This window comes from Manacus vitellinus, unplaced genomic scaffold (genome assembly GCF_001715985.3).
Source record: "Manacus vitellinus isolate BGI_N305 unplaced genomic scaffold, ASM171598v3 scaffold_5_pilon, whole genome shotgun sequence".
NCBI lineage: Eukaryota > Metazoa > Chordata > Aves > Passeriformes > Pipridae > Manacus > Manacus vitellinus.
Genome location: NW_021940682.1, coordinates 18,260,643 through 18,273,825, shown reverse-complemented (window position 1 = coordinate 18,273,825; position 13,183 = coordinate 18,260,643). Strand labels below are relative to the sequence as shown.

The 13,183-nt window shown below is 37.4% G+C and overlaps 1 protein-coding gene across 1 annotated transcript in view; it reads left to right on the top strand.

Annotated features, from left to right (window-relative positions):
• Positions 1-7,300: 7,300 nt before the first annotated feature.
• Positions 7,301-13,183, top strand: part of LOC103764580 (putative RNA-binding protein Luc7-like 2) — a 24,488-nt gene continuing 18,605 nt past the window's right edge. The window contains exons 1-2 of the mRNA XM_008931501.3: positions 7,301-7,355; positions 9,035-9,129. The gene's annotated coding sequence lies outside the window, so the exon portion shown is untranslated. The remainder of the gene's footprint in view (positions 7,356-9,034; positions 9,130-13,183) is intronic.

The window sequence follows — 13,183 nt, the reverse complement described above, 5'->3', positions numbered from 1 at the left end:
AGGTCTTGTAAAATCAAGCCCCAAACGGCTAACATCTGGAGGCAGTAATTCCCTGAGGGAGATATTAGATGTACGGTCGGGTTTCAGATCGCTCTGTGGTCGCGCAGCGAACTGAAGATTATTGCTGTGTAAAGCTGCTCACAGTTTTTGTCAGGGTGCGTGGCGATGAACTCGAAAGTTTGAACCGGCACTTGACCGTAAATCCACATAACTGGGGTGCTGCTGGGAAAGAGCAGTTCCTGTTACGCTGTGCAGTTCTTAACTTATAAGCAAAAGAATACTGCACCCGAGGGTAGGCAGCAATTATAGATGATTTAAGTGTTCTGCATGTCGTACTCGCTCTTGCAGATGTGTTACATGTTTGTTGAAGCTTCGTGCGGAATTAATGGTTACCTGTTTCCCTGCGCACCGATTAGGATGTAGGAAGTGGGATGTATCTCGTATGTGCCAGTCATCTCTTGATACTGGGCTAATGTGATCTGACAGCTTTTTTAGTATAATATAGAATTTTAAATGGATGTAACTAGTTTTCACATACCCCATGTACTATGAATGCTTTCTGCTAAGTTCTGAATTACTGTTCTGCAAAGATTGCCTTCCAGAGTAAGGCTGGTTAGTGAGTAGTCATCGTGCAGGATCTAATTTAGGGTGGTTTTGTCTTGCTCCAGAAGATTTTCCAATACTTCCTGTTGTGGCTGCGCCTGTCTAAGTGCTTGGCAAAGTAACATTGTGCTTATGAAACTCGAGTCTTCCCAGTGTTGGCACCTAGATCGCTGTCTCAGAGCTGCCTAAGACTACACAGAAAGTTTAAGGGGGATGGGGGAGCTGTTGCAATTTCTGAAAGTATTTTCTGTTGGGCAGTGAGAGAAGAGTGTGATTTACCTGTGACAGCTCAAAAATGCTGAGTGACTAACATCTAAACCAGGCAAAGTCACTAGTTTTTTTTTTAGCTTTGTGAGAAAGCAGTTGGTTTATTGATGCTTGTATTCCCCCCTCCCACCCACCCTGTAATTCCTAAACCGCATGTGCTGAACTGTTTAGAAACTAACTGGCTAGAGAGGAGGCATTTAAACAGAATTGGCAGGATGAGGAAGGAGAAGAAGAAAACACCATTTGCAAAACTGGCTTCCATTATTGCATTAAGGATCTCTATGGAACACCTCCAGTTTAAAGAAAAAATGAAAAATCCAGTGGAGTATTATTTAAACTGGAGTGTGCACAGGGATTGAAAGTATGCCTTTTTTGCAGAGCTGGTACTTACTAAATTCAAGGCCAGGCTCAAGGTCATTGAAATGTTGCTAACCTTGAGAGTAGTGGGATTTGGGGTCGTTAGGGGTTTTTTATGTTTCTATTGCCTTTGACAAATATTCTGTGTCTAGTAATATGCAAATTGCAGCTTTTCATGAGAATGTGGCAATTTTTTAAATTCCTGGTAGAACATAGCTCTCATTTCACCACTTGTCCCCATTGCCTTTGATTTTGCTCTGCCTGGCAGCACAATAGAGCTTAAAATGTTTTTTAAAAAATAATCTTTCTTGGGCTATGTTTGTGTTGTATATTGTTAAAAATTACCGAAGTGCTTTTTAATTTTATACTTTACACAGTCTGGTGGGGTCTTTTGTTTTGTTTTGGGTGGGTTGTGTTGTTTCGGTTTGAGAGTGTTTTGGTTTTTTGTTGTTGGTTTTTTTGGGGTTTTTTTTGAGGAACCTAGAATATGCAAGTTTAAACCTATTTTAGAAAAGGTAGATCTAACATTTGATCTCTTCAGTGGGAATAGAAAAAACTCAGAGGTAAATGAGGTAAACTCAAAACCAGTGGTGGTGCCTGAATGTATGTAGTCTTTTTTTTTTTTTTATCTTATAGTATCATTTGTAGAGAACAGGAATGTGCTCTGAAAATGGTTTTGAAAATTCCACAATGAGATGCTCAGACATGGTTTTAGGAGATGAGCTGTAGGCTGTAATTTGTGGAAATATGTGCACACTCATTATAAATGGTGTCCCTAGGGCCAGAATGGAGAAGCTTGGAGGATGTAGTTATTAAATGTTTATGGATTTGCACTTAAGCTCTAAGAACACCTAGAAAGCACAGTTCCATATTGGTCAAATTGATTCAGAAAATACCCACTGAGCCGTAAGAATATTTATGGAAAACAAACTGTGTTAGACAGGAGTCTTCTCATGTCAAACAGAGCTGCCAAACACGTGGCCAGCTAGAACCAGGTATGCAGCTTCAGGCCTGCCCCTTGCTGGGCCCTTTCCCAGAGAACCCTGTGCTCGTGGACAGGGAGAACTGAGAGCCTCCTGGCTTCCTTTGGCAACCTGCTTCCTCCCTTGTCTGAGTTTTGGCAGTAGGATAGATGCACTTGTGGTCCCACGGCATCGCTGGTGGTACCTGCCAGGATGTGAGGTTCTGGCATAGCCTCTTGGCAGCTGCCTGGGCCAGTCCCTGGTGCTCCCTGCCTGCCTTTGCTCATGTGACTGACACCTGACAGAGAGGGAAACTGGAGGCACTTGGCAGGTGCTCCTCAGCAGTTTCCAGTGAGTTGCAGTTCTTAGAATACGTCTGGGTCATCTAAAAAGCAGTTGTATTGTTAATGTCAATACAATGAAATAATTCTGTAAATGGCAGGTATGGTTCTGTTACACACCCGGAAAAAGCACATTTAAAAAGAAGCTGGCTTTTTTTAATACATTAAATATACCCAAGTTAAACTGCTTTTGCATGCTTCTCTGACAAGAAGTGGAAAACTGAATTGAATGTGGACCATGCCAGAATTAAAAAAAATTAAAAGTGCCTTAGATTTTGATGTGAGTAAAAGCCTGGGCTCATTTACATTTAATATACTTATGACTATGGGTTAAAAGAAATCTTCTCTGAAATGTCATTTCAAGTACTGATAACCAGGCATACTTAGAGAGGCTTAAATATAAATTACTGAAGATACAGCATGGGGTTCCCAAACACTGAGAAGTAGGAAGTATTGAAGATCAGGTGCTAATCTTATGTATCTACATATGAATGTTTTCTTCTTTTTTTTTTCTTGTCAGCAGTTAAACTAAAGGAGTTTTTATTACATTTTTTTTATAGTATTACATTATAGCATTACATTTTTTTTATAGTATGCTTAGATAAACCCTGTTTTTGCCATCCCTGTTCTCTAGAAAACAGAAGTGAACCTTACAGATAGAATCATAACTGTAAATCAAGTAATTTACAAATTGAGTGAAATATTAACAATTGGTATTAATACTCCAGGGTTTGGGGGGTTTTGTTTTTTTTTTTTCTTCAGAATATAGTTGAAATGGGCAAAGATTGACAAGTTTTCTTTAAAGGCCTGATTGAAAAGATGCAGTTTTATCTTAAATCAGCTTATCTTGCCCGACTAGTTCATTTTCCTGCAGGTCAGTTATGTGCTCCACCTTGCTACGGGAGTGAGAGTGTGAGGAATTGGTTAGAAGCAGGGGGTGAAGCAGGATCATTGCTTCTGACAGTAGTGCAGACACAGCAGATCCAAATGGCCCTGGTGCCACACATCTTGAAAGTGCTAAGACTTGACTGTTGCAAAGAACTGTGGTGGTGGTTTGGGTTTTCTAAAATAATTATCACTACTTCAAAATTAGTCTATAGTTTAGGGATATGTAAAGCTAGCAAAGTTAATTGGATTCTCATAAGGACGGGTGAATTTGTGCATGCTTCTGAGATGTAGATGTGCTCATGAAAACGTTCTCCCAAGCATCCTAACAAATATTATGCTATGTGACTAGCAGAAAAATCTCTGCAGCCTTTAGGTATACAGAACTCATATGTATGAAGTGCCAGTCAGCACCTCTTTGGCTTCACCTGCTAGCTTTTTGAGCTGAGCTGCTGTGTCTGAAGTCTTTGGTTCTTCAGCTGTTACTAGCAAAGCACTTTTCTTGTAGATCATCTTCTCGCTTTGAAACTTGCAATATTCTGTTTGCATCTATTCACATCCTAACCATTTTTTCTGTTTTATACATCAGTTATCCTTAGCAGTGGTTACTAATGTGTGACTCTTCTGTCCTCATTGTTTGGGAGGAGCTGAAGTGACGCTCCTGCACTAATTTTAGCCATCCTGTGTTTGGTGGCACACTTTATGTGGTAACAGAGGTGTAATCCAGAACATGTAACCCATTTTTTAATTTCTTTGTTTCTGTATGAGATTACTGAAGAGTCTCTGTGTGCTTAATGATGCATAATGGGTTGATGTTGGTATTTTCAGGGTAGATAGATTTTGTTTTTCCACTTTGTGTTACACGTGGAGGTGGAAGGATGAGAGCTCGGCTTTCAAATATGGATGAGCAGTAATGGCAGAGAAAAGTATTTCATATACAGGAATTTCTGCAAAACCTGCCCCAAGTGTTGAATTGATATCAGCTCAGAAATCCGAAATTAGTCACAACACATGAACTTCATGAAAAGATGCTTTGTCCATCAGGAGTGATCAGAAGGTTTTAAGAGCAACGATCATGTTTAGCGAATTGTTTGTAATTGCTAGCTTTGTTACAAAGTTCTGGTAGTTTAGCCTTTGAAAATGAGGGGAACAGTAAAGAACTTGAGGAATTTTTCTACTCTCTCTTTGGGACACCTTATGAAATGGTGTTTGTGAAGAAGCAAAAAGGCATGTTCATTCATATATTAGTTCCACTTGTAACGCATTAGCTAAAAAATTATTTCATTATATTCTGCATTCACAAGTATTACTTCAGTCATGATGTAAACCAGAAGCAGTCCTACTTAAAAATATATATTATTCTAAAGGTGTTATGGTAAAAATGCATCCAGTGCTAGTGACAAAAATATAAGAATTAGCTGCCCATTCAGTGTGCAGCAGGAACAGGATCTTCTGTGACTGCTTAAGCTTCGCTTACATAATGATGAATATTTGCTATAGAGGGCTTGCTTTGCGAATGAAATTTGATACACAGTTTTTAACCAGATACTCCACCCAGTTGGTAGCTCTTCTTGAATAAAGCTTTCAGAGTCCCTGGCCAATATGTTGGGACTCATGCTTCAAAAATTTGAGTGGAAAGTTAACAATTTTTTGTTGATGTAGTTTAATGCAGGAAGTCAACAGCATGAAAATTCAAATGCTCATTGTTTCCTTTGCATGGATTGCACCATTAGTTTACAATTAGAGGTTACAGTTGGATTATAAAGGGTAATTCTCATCTGTACACTGGGATTGTTGATAGTAGTGTATTAGGGTACATCAGAATAGTAAGAGATGATGGATCAAAGAAGTCATTGATATGAGCACATTATAATGCTAAGCATTGTTGATGCCTAAGTGTTCATTCTGATGGCTTGTGACTAAAATGTACTGAACAGGAATGACATTGTGGAGGCTTGTTTATAGGTTAGAATTGGGAGTTCAAAATGAATTGTGTAGTACAAGTGCACATTGTGATCTTAACCTCTGGATGTTCCTTAATCAGCAGTATGCACTAGTCTTGAATATTGATGTAAATTTTGCAGTCAGCATGTTTCATACAAAATAGAAAACTTACATTAGAAAGTTTATGTTACTGCCATAATGTGTTTAATATTTGTGTCTCTAGTGTGCAGATTCCTTATGCTTATAAAGGATAGGACACGTGCAAGTATCAAAGTTTCCTTAATGTTTTGCTTTTTTGCTTGAATGGTTTCAATTCTGTTTCAAAGTTTTCCGTTCACCTGGAAACTAATCTCTTATAGAAATGTGGTTTGGGACAGGTATGTTAAGTAAACTAAAGATTTTTCTTCTTGAGGAAAATTTAATTTATATTTTCTCCATATAAATTTTATCAACCTTTTTCTTTTTAATGGAGAAAATCTAATTGGAAACATAGGGATGGCTTAATAGATGTTGACTCCTGTAATACCCTGGTAAATTACTTTGATTTCTTTAATGAGCATGAGTCCTAAAGATCAAGTAGTTGGCTACTCTGCTCTTTTTCGGAGGCAGGGTTAAATAAGTTGCTATTCTGAGCTAATTGAATTATTTACCTATTAAAATACAACTTGCAATAAGGTCTGAAATATCAGTGTCCTCTTAAATGTTTAAGAATACTTCTAAAATTTTCGTTGATGCAGTTACATGGTGTTTTAGATGTATTACTTTCTTATTACAGGATATGTAAAGCCTTTTTTTTCTAAACAGTCTCAAACATTATTTAGCATTCACTTGTTTGTTTAACCATACAAAGAGGGTATCAACCTATGTACAGTTTGACAAGGAGGAGTAGTGTCTTGGTTATCAATGTACTGTGGAAGTCCTTGGCTTAAGAACGCATCTGTTCATGTTGTTTTAATTCTTAGAAGGCATCTGCATAAGTTTCATTTGCTGTAGGCAGAATGTCAGGTGCATAGTGGATCCGTAGATTTTATTGTGCCCTCCCCCCAGCAACTCATGTAGACCTCAGGTCATCACCTACTCAAGATGATTCATCTGTGGGTCAGCAGCAGAATGCATCTTCTGTCTTTGCCAACAGGTGTGCACTGTTCAGGAGTATTGGAGCTCACAAAACTCATTAATAAGTAAGAGCATTTTCTTTTGAGGCTGTCAGACTTGCGAATGAGCTGTCAGAGGGACGCAAAATTCAGTCATTGTTAGGCATATGACACCTTTTTGATGAGTTTTTCCTTCTGAAACAACATAGACTAAAAAGAAATGCAAAGGTATGAAACTGCTTTTCAGAGGAAGAGGTAAACACCCAAATGATCTGTGTATGGAAGCCTTCCTGAAAGTCCCTTAAATGCTATACCAAAGGCGCAGTGCAGAAAGAACAAAGGTTTAAAACGTAAATGTGTAAAGTGTTCTCGAGGCTGTTGTTGACTAGTTTCTGCCAGCTCTTTCTCCCTCCTCCCCATGCTGTCTGACCTCGGTTTGGTAATTGTGATTATCATGCTAGCCACTTTGGTAGAAAAAAGACTGTATTTCAGCTGTAGCATCAATACCTAGTTGTGGTAGAGGTGTGAAAAAAGCTATGACCAGATGTTGAGATAATGTCTGTGAAAATACTGCTTACCGACTTTACATGAAGAACCACCATTTTTCAGCAATTTTCTAGTCTTGATAACTCCTTGACTTCTGTTAGGTTAGTGCTTTTAGGCTGCCAGACGTGGGGGTTTTTAAATACTTTTCTTTATTTTGTTCATGTGTCTTTATATAGAAGAATCTTTACAGTCAACATGTATTTCTAGATGCTGTGTTAAAATTGCTGGCAGAGTCTATTATTCTATACAAACTGAACAATCTGGCCCCTTGTTTTATTTATAAAGGTTCAATGTATCTTTGCCTGCCTACATCAATCTGCAAGGGAGTGTCAGAAAGGCCCCGCATTCGCCGAGCCGTGAGTTATCAATAACTTTTCAGATGTGTTAATGAATGTGGAACAAACGCAGTTATGTGTTTAAAAAAAATACGGATCCACCTCCTAAAAAGAAAAAAAAATAAAAAAGAAGAGCAAAACTCTTTACTGCAGTAGCAGGCATGATTATAAAGGGATTACTCTAAATTTTTAGTAGTGTAAGTATAACTAAGCAGTAAGGTTGTCCTCTAGAAAACCTATTGTTGAACTGCTTTGAAGCTCTTTGGTGTGTGGGTTACAGGTCTTAACTGTTGTATCCCCAGGCAAATTAAGTATGTGTTGTTTATGGAAACTTTTGTTTACTTAAGAATCTGAAACGTGGCCCATCTGAAAATGTTATATATTAGTATCCTATGCATAGAACTGATATTTAAAAATCTGATTACATAATGGTAAGAAAGGCTTGTAATCTTTAAAGATACGGGTTTGTTATTCCCTTCTGTTATAGTTACCTCAGTAATGAATTTGGCTTCTTGAATTGTTTAATAGATTCAAAAGTCGTAGAGTTTCAAATCATGAAGCCTTAAAAAAACTTTAATAATTGCAAAATATATCTACACTCTTTAAATTATTTAATGAAATGGAAGAGGCTGCTATCTGAACTCATCATATGTCGTGTTTTTTTCCCAGCAGCCATCCTTGCTTCAGTAATTCACCAGTAGGTTTTCAATGATTAGAGATCTTAACAAGTTGTTATGTTTAAAAAAATAACTGGCTACATCCTGAGCAAGATTAAGGTGTTTTATCATGCCTGTGTCTTAACAAGAAGAGAGCCACTGCTGTGATCTCTCTTCTGAATTCCAAACAGTGATAATTATGTTATGACTCAAAGGGAAACATATGCCCTCATCCCCAGAATACCAACTGGTTACTTTGTTCAGAAGACTTCAGGTCTTGCTCCAAGAAGGGGTTATTTAACCTTGCAATTGGACCTCAGTATCTGGGCAGGTTGATGTTTCTGCTGATGCAGGAACTACAACCTACCACAATGAAGATCTAATTAAGATGTTCCAGCCCAACAAGCAGCATGTAGAAGAGAAAAGGAAAAAAAAAAAGGTTTATCATATGGAGATATGCAAACACCTGTAAGATATTTTGCATATAGGCTATGCCCGTATATTTGACTGATTTTCTTTTCAGGTTTGTAAGCATTTAAAATCATTCTTCTGCCAACTCTTTACGCTATTCCCATCAGAAGTAAGAGGGTGCAAAATCATAAAATAAGTATCAGGTGGGATTTGGTGAAGACTCAATGTGTATCATTTTGTGTTTATGAGGCTGCTTTTATATGCTAATTCTTGCATACAAATACATCACTATTTCATGCAAAATCTGAATAGAACATTATATAGCTCATTTAACAAATGCTGTTGTATCAAAGTGTTTTTAAGCTAATACTGACTTTCTGGTTTCAAGCACTTTTCCTGCCACATTTTTGAAGGGGAAGTGTGAGAGGTTTTTTAAATAGCATTATAGAGCACTAAAACACACATTTGTGTTTTTCGTGTTATTTGGCAAAGAAGCATAGAGTGTTTTAAGTTCTAGTTTCCATAGATGTTCACTATGTGACAGGGCATTGTTAACGCTTTGCATGTAACCTGGAGAACATGTTTGACTTCCTCAGTTTTCTAACCTGGAATGTGCTGGTTTCTATATTGCAGGGGACACGACCCGTCAGCGAATCAAATTCAGTGATGACCGAGTGTGCAAGAGCCACCTTCTCAACTGCTGCCCTCACGATGTGCTCTCTGGAACTGTACGTAGCTAAATCTCATGTTTTATTTAGATAAGAATGGAGAAATTGAATTATATTTGTTCTTTGTAATATTTCCTTTAATTTCATGATTTTCAATGAGTATCTACCTAGTGCTCTCCAGAGGAGAGGAACTTGTTCAGAGGAACTTTTATAAACGACTAATTTATGGGTTATGAAGTTAGTTTTTAGAATTCTGTATGCTAATTATTACTTAAATTTCACTGTTTGGTATTACATAAAAAACCAAATAACGCTACCTACATGAATTGCGCTGCAGCAGAGTGGTCTTAAGCTGGTACAGTTACAAGTAGTAGAAAAAAAAGAAATATAATTTATGCACAAATTATGAAGTTGCTTTCTTAAATTACGTGGTAGTGGGAAAGTATCCTACCGATACATTTGTATAGGGAAGGGGAGAGGTGATCTTTCTTTCTTCAGAAATATTTAATGAAAATAATTGGAAGTTCAAATAATTAAATTTCTAGAAGCTGAGATAGCTTTAATATGATAGTGGCACTTACTATACAATATCCAGTTACTGTGCCATTTCCATAAATTCTAAGGCCAATATTAAATCTCCATTTATGGCATATTAGTAAGTTGTTTGACTTGGATTTTTGTGTACTCTGTAGCCAAAGTTCTACTGCCTGAGCATAGCAAACAAGGGGCTTTGACAGTGTGTGTGTACTTTACCTTGGAGTGCCTGTTTTAAGTAGCTTATTTTTTGTGAATGGCAGGTGAGTTGTGTTTCATTGACTATGTAACCTGATGTTCAGTGATGTTAAAATAATTAATAAAATAAATGTTTATCTTTAGAACTATAAAAGTCATAGTTATCATACAGTAGTGCCTCTGATGGTGCAGGTCAGTCACGTCAACGAGAGAGCTTACTCAGTTCAGGTGGAAGTTCCATCTGTCTCATACTGGATTCTGCTGCTGCTCTTGCAGAACTAAACTAAACTGCCGCTTCAGAGAATATCAATCTTTTCTTTTTCCTTCCTCATAATGCAATTAGTCATCATACCACAAAATGTGTTTCACAATGTAAATCCAGGTCCAGAAAAACAGTGACTGGTTTAATCCTTTTAGTGGGACTAGGCAGGCTTTACCTGGCCCATGCGATGTTCTGCTGTGGCCCTTCTCTCTTTAAGAGCAGTTTTTAAAAGGGCAAGAAGTGTAGAATCTGACTGAACAATTTATCATTGATTTAGAAAATGACTGTGAAGTTTTCTCCAGAGTTTTCAGAGGAAAATTTTGATTTTTGCATTCAAAATCTATACATAACAAAGGTTGAGTGACACTTCTTTTTTAAATTCAAATCCATGAATGCTTCTGAAAGGATAAGTTCTCTGGGGACATTTTATGAGGTTAAATCTCTGTTGACTAGATTATCAGTAAAATACTGGACATGAGTTGCCATTTTTTTTGCATCACAAGATAATCTGTGATTCTTAAGTGCTGCATATTACTGTTCCTGTCTGCAAAATGCAGGCTTCTGTACAATTCTAGTCCACCCACTCTTTTGAAAGCACTCAAGGAGGACATTCACAGATAACAGAAGACAAAGTGACTCATGTGAGTAGGAGCTATTAATTTAGTGTATTCGTTCTTTCCCTTAATGGCCAAATCCCCCAATTTCTGCCAAAGTGTTATTTCCCTTGACAATAAAAACCATGTTCCTCAGGCTGCAGGGTGTTTTGGTAAAGGTACTGTGTGAATACTTTTGGTTTAGGGGTTTTATTTAGGGATATGTTTTTGTGCTACCAAGTTTCTGGGTTTGCAGACTTGGAAATTCTAAGTCAAGCAGTCAGAGGTGTGTCTGCCTGCTGGAGGTGATTTTGTGTCACTTTTTGAGGAGAGATAGGGAGAATATTGGTTTGGATTTTTTGTGGCTGCCTTCTAAGGGCAGTGGGAGTAATGGGCTACATGGAAGCCATAGGTAGAATTCTGAGTCTCAACAGCAAAAATGCAAACAAAGATAAAATTGTAGCATCCTCTTTCAGTTTATTAAATACCAGTTCCAAATCTCTAGTGCTCTGTGATTTTATTTTTTTTTTAGTTGAAATGTGTTCTGAAGTTTGTGGTAGGCACATAGTAAACTAATTGGTAAGATCACAGAAGTTGTATTCAAGATTGTAGAACAGTGTTCAGAACTTGCTTTTGACAATGACTCTCACCAAAGCTATTTTAAACTGTCACTTTTTCATATTTTGGTGCTCTGCTTTTTCATAATGATTACTTGGGTGCCAGTTCACATGCATAAATCAGTGGTTTAAGAATTTGCTCATTCAAGTTGAAAATTTTATAATAAGAGATTAATAAGTCTTTGTAAACCCTGACTACTGGGACACTTTAATTTACCACTTAAAGTTAGCAATTTTTATTTATTTTTTTTGGCCTTAGAGGGTTAACACTGTTACATTTATCCTAAACAGTTGCTGATGATCAGGCTTGTGGGCTTTTTGGTGGCTTTGGTTTTGGGTAGGGTTTTTTGTGGGTGTTTGGAGTTTTTGTTTGTGGGTGTTTGGTTTTTTTCTTCAAAAAATGTTTGTTTGTCTGTATTATGATATTAGGACTGAAGCTGCATATGTAGGAGTCAGATAACTCCTCTGTAATGGTACAAACCTATTAAGCAACATTCTCTGGATTTAAGTAAGGTCTGTGCTGTGTTCTGCAGGTTCTACAAGATGTATGAGCATGTTTTCTCTATCTTGGTATGTTTCTGAATGAATAGCTGAGTACTAATGAAAACTACAACATGGGAAGACTTAAAACAACTACCTTTAATAAGATTAAAATTAGTAATGTCCTGAATATTTGTAGTAACCCAGTAATTATCTTTAAAGATCCCAGAACAGTTCAATACTTGTGTATCAATCTGGCTTTCTTATTAGCTTGATTGTGCTTCCCCAATGAAAAAAAATTCACAAATACTGTATGTGGTCTGTGCAAACAATGGTTGAGAAAATCCTTTCTCCTCAGTGGTTTAACTTTGTATTTATGTGTATTTGTTGAGGAAAATCGCTTCTTGCATTTTATTTATACTGACATGAAAGTAAGCTGTGTCAGCTCAGCCCTGCAGTTAAGCCTGTCTTCAGGTGCTCATGAATTTATTACACTCTAGTCTTCAGGACTGCTGCTGACTAAAACCATACTGACCAAGACCTTGGTTTAGCAATATACTTGAATACATGATTGACTTTAAGCTTGTTAGTGGTGGAATTCAGCTCCAGATTAAGACATCTAAATTTAGGTTTCAGCTGAGGAGCTAGGTGTTGAAGCTTGCTCTGAAGTCAGAAGGTATCTAGGCAAGGAGCCTAGGTAAGGATTCAGTTCACCTCCCCACTGGGTACCCCTCTCAAGGTGGGGTGTATCTATTTAGGCTCACTGAATGTACTGTCTATGTCTCCTTTTCCTGCTGTGAAAGAGAAGTTTGGACAGTTCACACATCTGCAGATAGGTGTTAGTAAGGTGTTTTAATCTGTAGTTGGTTGATTTGCCAGCAGTCCCATTGGCTCAGTGGAACTATTGGCATGCTTAAAACTTGTGTTTTGAGATGTGACTGTGATTTTTTTGCTGTACTGTTAAAAAAAGCATTAGAAGCTGTTAGAAGGCATTGTGCTGGAGGGTATCAGCTTTTCGATTCAGGACTGATTTGATCATATGAACTGCTTCAGCTTAGCAAATCAAATTAAATTAGGCTTGCATAAGATACCTCAATTTGTAGCCTTCAGCCCAGTGGTGATAAATTGTGAAGTGGTCTCTTGCCCTCTCAAGTGATCATGTCAGTTGCTTGAAATGTATTCTTAATTTTTTTGAACAATGCCAGGAAAGTAAACTGACTGTACCATATTCCATTTTAATGGGTTTGATTTATCTAGGTGAGGGGAGGTTTTGTTATGTTCTGTACTGTCATCAACTTCAGTTTTAGTGTATTACATAGTCAAGCTATAAGAATAAATACTATGTGAACACTGAATTATCTCATTTAAAAATAAGAAAGACCTGCTAGCTTTGTAAGTGGAGATCTATTCTAAGGACTTATGTGCTGGTT